Here is a 10000-nt window from a genome sequence, read left to right as displayed (position 1 = left end):
CTTCACTCTGGAGGTCCCAAGGTGGTAATAGCAGTGATGTATAACCCACCACAGAACAGCAGGAGGCCAAGGCAAGAGTACGACGAGAGCAATAGAGCGATGGTTGACACACTGGCTAGAGTGGCCAGAAGAGCTCATGCATGCAGGGCAAAGCTCCTGATCATGGGTGACTTTAACCACAAGGAGATAGATTGGGAGAACTTGGACCCACATGGGGGCCAAGATACTTGGAGGGCTAAGATGATGGAGGTGGTACTGGAGAACTTCATGTACCAACACGTAAGGGACACTACAAGAGAGAGAGGAGAGGATGAACCAGCAAGGCTGGACTTAGTATTCACCTTCAGTAGTGCAGATATCGAGGACATCACATATGAAAGACCCCTTGGGGCCAGTGACCATGTGGTTGTAAGCTTCGAATACACAGTAGAGCTACAAGTGGAGGGAGAAGCAGGAAGGCCAGGACGAATGAAGCCAAACTACAAGAAAGGGGACTACACAGGAATGAGGAACTACCTGAACGGGGTTCAGTGGGACAGAGAACTGGCAGGGAAACCAGTTAATGAGATGATGGAATATGTAGCAATAAAATGCAAGGAGGCTGAGGAGAGGTTTGTACCCAAGGGTAACAGGAGTAATGAAAAAGCCAGGATGAGCCCATGGTTTACCCAAAGGTGCAGGGAGGCAAAAACCAAGTGTGCTAGGGAATGGAAGAAATATAGAAGGCAAAGGACCCAGGAGAATAAGGAGAACAGTCGTAGAGCCAGAAATGAATATGCACAGATAAGAAGGGAGGCCCAAAGACAATATGAAAATGACATAGCAGCGAAAGCCAAATCTGACCCGAAACTGTTGTACAGCCACATCAGGAGGAAAACAACAGTCAAGGACCAGGTAATCAGGCTAAGGAAGGAAGGAGGAGAGACAACAGGAAATGACCGGGAAGTATGTGAAGAACTCAACAAGAGATTCAAAGAAGTGTTCACAGAGGAGACAGAAGGGACTCCAGAAAGACGGAGAGGTGGGGCACACCACCAAGTGCTGGGACACAGTGCACACAACCGAGGAAGAAGTGAAGAGGCTTCTGAGTGAGCTAGATACCTCAAAGGCAATGGGGCCAGATAACATCTCCCCATGGGTATTGAGAGAGGGAGCAGAGGCGCTATGTGTACCCCCTAACAACAATATTCAATACATCTATCGAAACCGGGAGATTGCCTGAGGCATGGAAGACAGCAAATGTAGTCCCAATCTTTAAAAAAGGAGACAGACATGAAGCATTAAACTACAGACCAGTGTCACTGACATGTATAGTATGCAAAATCATGGAGAAGATTATCAGGAGAAGAGTGGTGGAACACCTAGAAAGGAATGATCTCATCAACAGCAGCCAGCATGGTTTCAGGGACGGGAAATCCTGTGTCACAAACCTACTGGAGTTCTATGACATGGTGACAGCAGTAAGACAAGAGAGAGAGGGGTGGGTGGATTGCATTTTCTTGGACTGCAAGAAGGCGTTTGACACAGTTCCACACAAGAGATTGGTGCAAAAACTGGAGGACCAAGCAGGGATAACAGGGAAGGCACTACAATGGATCAGGGAATACTTGTCAGGAAGACAGCAGCGAGTCATGGTACGTGGCGAGGTGTCAGAGTGGGCACCTGTGACCAGCGGGGTCCCGCAGGGGTCAGTCCTAGGACCAGTGCTGTTTCTGGTATTTGTGAACGACATGACGGAAGGAATAGACTCTGAGGTGTCCCTGTTTGCAGATGACGTGAAGTTGATGAGAAGAATACACTCGATCGAAGACCAGGCAGAACTACAAAGGGATCTGGACAGGCTGCAGAACTGGTCCAGCAATTGGCTCCTGGAGTTCAATCCCACCAAGTGCAAAGTCATGAAGATTGGGGAAGGGCAAAGAAGGCCGCAGACGGAGTACAGTCTAGGGGGTCAGAGACTACAAACCTCACTCAAGGAAAAAGATCTTGGGGTGAGTATAACACCAGGCACATCTCCTGAAGCGCACATCAACCAAATAACTGCTGCAGCATATGGGCGCCTAGCAAACCTCAGAACAGCATTCCGACATCTTAATAAGGAATCGTTCAGGACCCTGTACACCGTATACGTTAGGCCCATATTGGAGTATGCGGCACCAGTTTGGAACCCACACCTAGCCAAGCACGTAAAGAAACTAGAGAAAGTGCAAAGGTTTGCAACAAGACTAGTCCCAGAGCTAAGAGGTATGTCCTACGAGGAGAGGTTAAGGGAAATCAACCTGACGACACTGGAGGACAGGAGAGATAGGGGGGACATGATAACGACATACAAAATACTGAGAGGAATTGACAAGGTGGACAAAAACAGGATGTTCCAGAGATTGGACACAGTAACAAGGGGACACAGTTGGAAGCTAAAGACACAGATGAATCACAGGGATGTTAGGAAGTATTTCTTCAGCCACAGAGTAGTCAGTAAGTGGAATAGTTTGGGAAGCGATGTAGTGGAGGCAGGATCCATACATAGCTTTAAGCAGAGGTACGATAAAGCTCACGGCTCAGGGAGAGTGACCTAGTAGCGATCAGTGAAGAGGCGGGGCCAGGAGCTCGGACTCGACCCCCGCAACCTCAACTAGGTGAGTACACACACACACACACACACACAGACATATATATATATATATATATATATATATATATATATATATATATATATATATATATATATATATATATATATTTATATATATATATATATATATATATATGTATATATATATATATATATATATATATATATGTTAAATACATGTATGTTTTATGAAGTTATTAGCTATCATTCCTTTCTTCTTCCTTCCTTCCTTCCTTCCTTCCTTCCTTCCTACCTTCCTTCCTTCCTTCCTTCCTTCCTTCCTTCCTTCCTTCCTTTCCCGTCTAATGTGGAACCTTCCTCACCAGGTGAAGTACCACCTGCTTTCCACTTTCTTCTGGACAGGTGAGGGTCCTCCCTCCTGCTCACCTGACTGCCTCTCAGGTCAAAGGTTAAAAGTAAGAAATATATCCTTTATTGCCTTGCTCTGATTGCTACCATTGCTTCAATTAACTAATATTTTTTTGTGACCAGGAGACATACCTAACGCGGAGTATATATATATATATATATATATATATATATATATATATATATATATATATATATATATATATATATATATATGTATATAATGAGACATCTACATGTAGATGATATTTTTTGATGATTTGAGAAAAATCCACATGTATAAAACAGTGTAAATAAAAATTTGGATATTTTGATCTCCGTCTGTGATGTTGTTCAGTGCAGGAAAGTGAAACTTGGGGTCAAACATTGAGAAAACCCATAGATCACATGGGTGTTAAGGGGTGAGGGAGCCACTGAACAACACAGTGGAACAATAAGTAGTAGTCGGTTACTAGATAAAGTAGCCTCTTGCATGCACTTCCGATTGTACCAGATGAAATTACTGGCTGGTGACCACTGGCATGTGGTCACCGTGAAGCATGAGTCTAGATCAGGAATGTACAGTATTTCCTCGCCGAGAATTTTGAAATCATATCAGGAGTCCTTTTTTTTTTTTGACAGGGTGTTAAAATCGGGTTGTGATCCGTATAATACAGCAGATAATATTTTTTTTCTGGTGGATGTCTTCCATTTTTGGCTTGTCTCCAGTTTATCCTGTTTTGTGATTTTTTGAAATTGGAACAATGTATTGCTCTTCTGGCCCTTATATGCAAAAAAATTATATTTTTTTCAGAACTTACTTGGCAAATGGTTTGTCATGCACCTTGTGTCTCATCTATTGCTTTTCATGAGAAATAATTCTTTCTTCTTTCAATGCACCAGTCCCACCGAGGCAGGGTGACCTAAAAAGAAAAACGAAAGCTTTTCTTTTTACCTTTAGTAATGTATACAGGAGAAGGGGGTTACTAGCTCTTTGCTCCCGGTATTTTACTCACCTCTTACGACACACATGGCTTACGGAGGAAGAATTCTTTTCCACTTTCCCATCAGAAACAATTGCATACTTTTATTAGGATACGAGAAATTCATGCTGGTTAAATTTTTACTGTGTGTGTGTGTGTGTGTGTGTGTGTGTGTGTGTGTGTGTGTGTGTGTGTGTGTGTGCGTGTGTGTGTGTGTACTCACCTAGTTGTACTCACCTAGTTGAGGTTGCGGGGGTCGAGTCCGAGCTCCTGGCCCCGCCTCTTCACTGATCGCCACTAGGTCACTCTCCCTGAGCCGTGAGCTTTATCGTACCTCTGCTTAAAGCTATGTATGGATCCTGCCTCCACTACATCGCTTCCCAAACTATTCCACTTACTGACTACTCTGTGGCTGAAGAAATACTTCCTAACATCCCTGTGATTCATCTGTGTCTTTAGCTTCCAACTGTGTCCCCTTGTTACTGTGTCCAATCTCTGGAACATCCTGTTTTTGTCCACCTTGTCAATTCCTCTCAGTATTTTGTATGTCGTTATCATGTCCCCCCTATCTCTCCTGTCCTCCAGTGTCGTCAGGTTGATTTCCCTTAACCTCTCCTCGTAGGACATACCTCTTAGCTCTGGGACTAGTCTTGTTGCAAACCTTTGCACTTTCTCTAGTTTCTTTACGTGCTTGGCTAGGTGTGGGTTCCAAACTGGTGCCGCATACTCCAATATGGGCCTAACGTATACGGTGTACAGGGTCCTGAACGATTCCTTATTAAGATGTCGGAATGCTGTTCTGAGGTTTGCTAGGCGCCCATATGCTGCAGCAGTTATTTGGTTGATGTGCGCTTCAGGAGATGTGCCTGGTGTTATACTCACCCCAAGATCTTTTTCCTTGAGTGAGGTTTGTAGTCTCTGACCCCCTAGACTGTACTCCGTTTGCGGCCTTCTTTGCCCTTCCCCAATCTTCATGACTTTGCACTTGGTGGGATTGAACTCCAGGAGCCAATTGCTGGACCAGTTCTGCAGCCTGTCCAGATCCCTTTGTAGTTCTGCCTGGTCTTCGATCGAGTGTATTCTTCTCATCAACTTCACGTCATCTGCAAACAGGGACACCTCAGAGTCTATTCCTTCCGTCATGTCGTTCACAAATACCAGAAACAGCACTGGTCCTAGGACTGACCCCTGCGGGACCCCGCTGGTCACAGGTGCCCACTCTGACACCTCGCCACGTACCATGACTCGCTGCTGTCTTCCTGACAAGTATTCCCTGATCCATTGTAGTGCCTTCCCTGTTATCCCTGCTTGGTCCTCCAGTTTTTGCACCAATCTCTTGTGTGGAACTGTGTCAAACGCCTTCTTGCAGTCCAAGAAAATGCAATCCACCCACCCCTCTCTCTCTTGTCTTACTGCTGTCACCATGTCATAGAACTCCAGTAGGTTTGTGACACAGGATTTCCCGTCCCTGAAACCATGCTGGCTGCTGTTGATGAGATCATTCCTTTCTAGGTGTTCCACCACTCTTCTCCTGATAATCTTCTCCATGATTTTGCATACTATACATGTCAGTGACACTGGTCTGTAGTTTAATGCTTCATGTCTGTCTCCTTTTTTAAAGATTGGGACTACATTTGCTGTCTTCCATGCCTCAGGCAATCTCCCTGTTTCGATAGATGTATTGAATATTGTTGTTAGGGGTACACATAGCGCCTCTGCTCCCTCTCTCAATACCCATGGGGAGATGTTATCTGGCCCCATTGCCTTTGAGGTATCTAGCTCACTCAGAAGCCTCTTCACTTCTTCCTCGGTTGTGTGCACTGTGTCCAGCACTTGGTGGTGTGCCCCACCTCTCCGTCTTTCTGGAGTCCCTTCTGTCTCCTCTGTGAACACTTCTTTGAATCTCTTGTTGAGTTCTTCACATACTTCCCTGTCATTTCCTGTTGTCTCTCCTCCTTCCTTCCTTAGCCTGATTACCTGGTCCTTGACTGTTGTTTTCCTCCTGATGTGGCTGTACAACAGTTTCGGGTCAGATTTGGCTTTCGCTGCTATGTCATTTTCATATTGTCTTTGGGCCTCCCTTCTTATCTGTGCATATTCATTTCTGGCTCTACGACTGTTCTCCTTATTCTCCTGGGTGTGTGCGTGTGTGTGTGTGTGTGCGTGTGTGTGTGTGTGTGTGCGTGTGTGTGTGTGTGTGTGTGTGTGTGTGTGTGTGTGTGTGTGTGTGTGTGTGTGTGTGTGTGTGCGTGTGTGTGCGTGTGTGTGTGTGTGTGTGTGTGTGTGTGTGTGTGTGTGTGTGTGTGTGTGTGTGTGTGTGTGTGTGTGTGTGTGTGTGTGTGTGTGTGTGTGTGCGTGTGTGTGTGTGTGTGTGTGTGTGTGTGTGTGTGTGTGTGTGTGTGTGTGTGTGTGCGTGTGTGTGTGTGTGTGTGTGTGTGAGTGTGTGTGTGTGTGTGTGTGTGTGTGTGTGTGTGTGTGTGTGTGTGTGTGTGTGTGTGTGTGTGTGTGTGTGTGTATGTGACACACACACAGAGGGAATAGCTAACTCTTGTTTGGCGTTTTCTTGGACAGTCGGCGAGGAGTTTCCTATACAAGTTTGGTTTTGCTTGACCCTCCCTGGTGAAGTCGTCAGCTCATCGCTACTTTGCAAACCCTCGAATGGTGAAAATTTCTTGATCTTACAAGCTGATGCTTCTTCAGATTTCTTGATCTTACAAGCTTATGCTACTTCAAATTTCTTGATCTTACAAGCTTATGCTACTTCAAATTTCTTGATCTTACAAGCTGATGCTACTTCAAATTTCTTGATCTTACAAGCTTATGCTACTTCAAATTTCTTGATCTTAGAAGCTGATGCTACTTCAAATTTCTTGATCTTACAAGCTGATGCTACTTCAAATTTCTTGATCTTAGAAGCTTAGGCTACTTCAAATTTCTTGATCTTACAAGCTGATGCTACTTCAAATTTCTTGATCTTAGAAGCTGATGCTACTTCAAATTTCTTGATCTTACAAGCTGATGCTACTTCAAATTTCTTGATCTTAGAAGCTTAGGCTACTTCAAATTTCTTGATCTTACAAGCTGATGCTACTTCAAATTTCTTGATCTTAGAAGCTGATGCTACTTCAAATCCATAATGCTCTTAGGAATAGACAAAGTTCCAAACATACAATCCCATTTTTTCCACGCACTGTATTTCTGTCTACCTTTTAATTTCTAAGCAACAGAAACAACGTTGTCAGATGACATGCTGAGGGAGAACGTTCCGTTATTTTTACTGTGGTAGCAGTTGGAGAGACGTTAATAGTAACACTAAATTCGTTTTTTTTTTGGTAGGAAAAATACCATTATGGAGCCGGCTACAGCAGAGGCTGGAGTAGGAGAGGCAATAGTCAGCAGCAGCATGCAGACTGTAGCTGGGGTAATATTCTGCCAGCAAAAGAAGAAACTTAATCAGGAGTTGGCACTGAATAATATGATGGGGGACGGGAATCCCTCGTTGCCTCTCCTGTGGCAACAACTGCACTAGAGTTGACAATGGTACCTTGCCTCTCCTGTGGCAACAACTGCACTAGAGTTGACAATGGTACCTTGCCTCTCCTGTGGCAACAACTGCACTGGAGTTGACAAAGGTACCTTCAGAAGAGCCGCATTCTTCAACAGCAAGCACTGTGCTACTTAAAAAAAACACACATATCGTTACCTTTGCTGTGACAAGATATTTCCAGTAGTAGAGGAGGAGGCAGCGCCGTCAGCGGCAATGGATGGAACTGAGATAGTCGAAAAGTTCAGGTCATCAGGTATGCTGTAAGTCACAAATATCTTATGACAGGAACTTTTGGCGATGTTTCGGACTGACTTACAACATTAACTAGTTACACATTAGCACACTAAGATGTGTTAATGTGCGAAGCTGCTACAACAGCTGCACGCATTAACACACTCTCTGCAGCAGCTGCTACAACAGCTGCACATATTAACACACTCTCTGCAGCAGCTGCTACAACAACTGCACACATTAGCACACTCTCTGCAGCAGCTGCTACAACAGTTGCACACACTAACACACTCTCTGCAGCAGCTGCTACAACAACTGCACACATTAACACACTCTCTGCAGCAGCTGCTACAACAACTGCACACATTAGCACACTCTCTGCAGCAGCTGCTACAACAACTGCACACATTAACACACTCTCTGCAGCAGCTGCTACAACAACTGCACACATTAGCACACTCTCTGCAGCAGCTGCTACAACAGTTGCACACACTAACACACTCTCTGCAGCAGCTGCTACAACAACTGCACACATTAACACACTCTCTGCAGCAGCTGCTACAACAACTGCACACATTAGCACACTCTCTGCAGCAGCTGCTACAACAGTTGCACACACTAACACACTCTCTGCAGCAGCTGCTACAACAACTGCACACATTAGCACACTCTCTGCAGCAGCTGCTACAACAGTTGCACACACTAACACACTCTCTGCAGCAGCTGCTACAACAACTGCACACATTAGCACACTCTCTGCAACAGCTGCTACAACAGCTGCACACATTAACACACTCTCTGCAGCAGCTGCTACAACAGCTGCGCACATTAACACACTCTCTGCAGCAGCTGCTACAACAGCTGCATACATTAACACACTGTCTGCAGCAGCTGCTACAACAGCTGCACACATTAACACACTTTCTACAGCAGCTGCTACAACAGCTGCACACATTAACACACTTTCTACAGCAGCTGCTACAACAGCAGCACACATTAACACACTCTCTGCAGCAGCTGCTACAACAGCTGCACACATTAACACACTGTCTACAGCAGCTGCTACAACAGCTGCACACATTAACACACTGTCTACAGCAGCTGCTACAACAGCTGCACACATTAACACACTGTCTACAGCAGCTGCTACAACAGCTGCTGCGGGGAGACGATACCAGCAGCAAAAGAAGAGATATAGTCAGCTACGGTTGACTTTGTGTGGCAGAGAAACTTATGTCACGGTTTTTGCTGTGGCTGCAGCAGCAGGTGCAGCTGTGGCTGCAGCAGCAGGTGCAGCTGAGGCGACACCAGCATCAGCATGAGAAGTGACGTTGTCAGCAGAAGTAGATACTGTGCAGAGCTGGAAGAAAAGTACCGCTGTCACCTTTACTGTGGAGAAAGCAGCTTCAGCAGAAGGGAAAGAAGTAGGTGCAGAGGAGGAGGAGCCGTTGTCACCAGCAGGTGACATGTGTTATGCCAGCCACACCTGCCTCTCAGTGCTAGCCACACCTGCTTCCCAGTGCCAGCCACACCTGCCTCCCAGTGCTAGCCACACCTGTCTCCCAGTGTCAGCCACACTTGCCTCCCAGTGCTAGCCACACCTGTCTCCCAGTATCAGCCACACCTGCCTCCCAGAGCCAGCCACACCTGCCTCCCAGTACTAGCCACACCTGTCTCCCAGTGTCAGCCACACCTGTCTCCCAGTACTAGCCACACCTACCTCCCAGTGCCAGCCACACCTGCCTCCCAGTGCCAGCCACACCTGCCTCCCAGTGCCAGCCGCACCTGCCACCCAATGATAGCCACTCCTGCCTCCAAGTGCCAGCCACATCTGCCTCCCAGTGCCACCTATACCTGCCTCCCAGTCCCCCACACCTGCCTCCCAGTCCCCCCAAACCTGTCTTCCAGTGTCAGCCACACCTGCCTCCCAGTGCCCTCACACCTGCCTCCCAGTGCCAGCCACACATGCCTCCCAGTGCCCCCCCACACCTGCCTTCCTGTGCCAACCACGGCCACACCTCTCCAGCCCCCCACCCACGCTCCTTCCCCCCGCGTGTCACCCACACCCACGCAATACTGCCCCTGGCTCCCACCCGAAGCTACATCTCACGGCCATGTGCCCATGCTTGTCCCACAACCACACCCATGACACGCATACACACACACACACACACACACACACACACACACACACACACACACACACACACACACACACACACACACACACACACACACACACACACACACACACACACA

Source organism: Cherax quadricarinatus, chromosome 59, assembly GCF_038502225.1.
Source record: "Cherax quadricarinatus isolate ZL_2023a chromosome 59, ASM3850222v1, whole genome shotgun sequence".
Classification (NCBI taxonomy): Eukaryota; Metazoa; Arthropoda; class Malacostraca; order Decapoda; family Parastacidae; genus Cherax; species Cherax quadricarinatus.
This window is presented reverse-complemented; position numbering follows the sequence as displayed.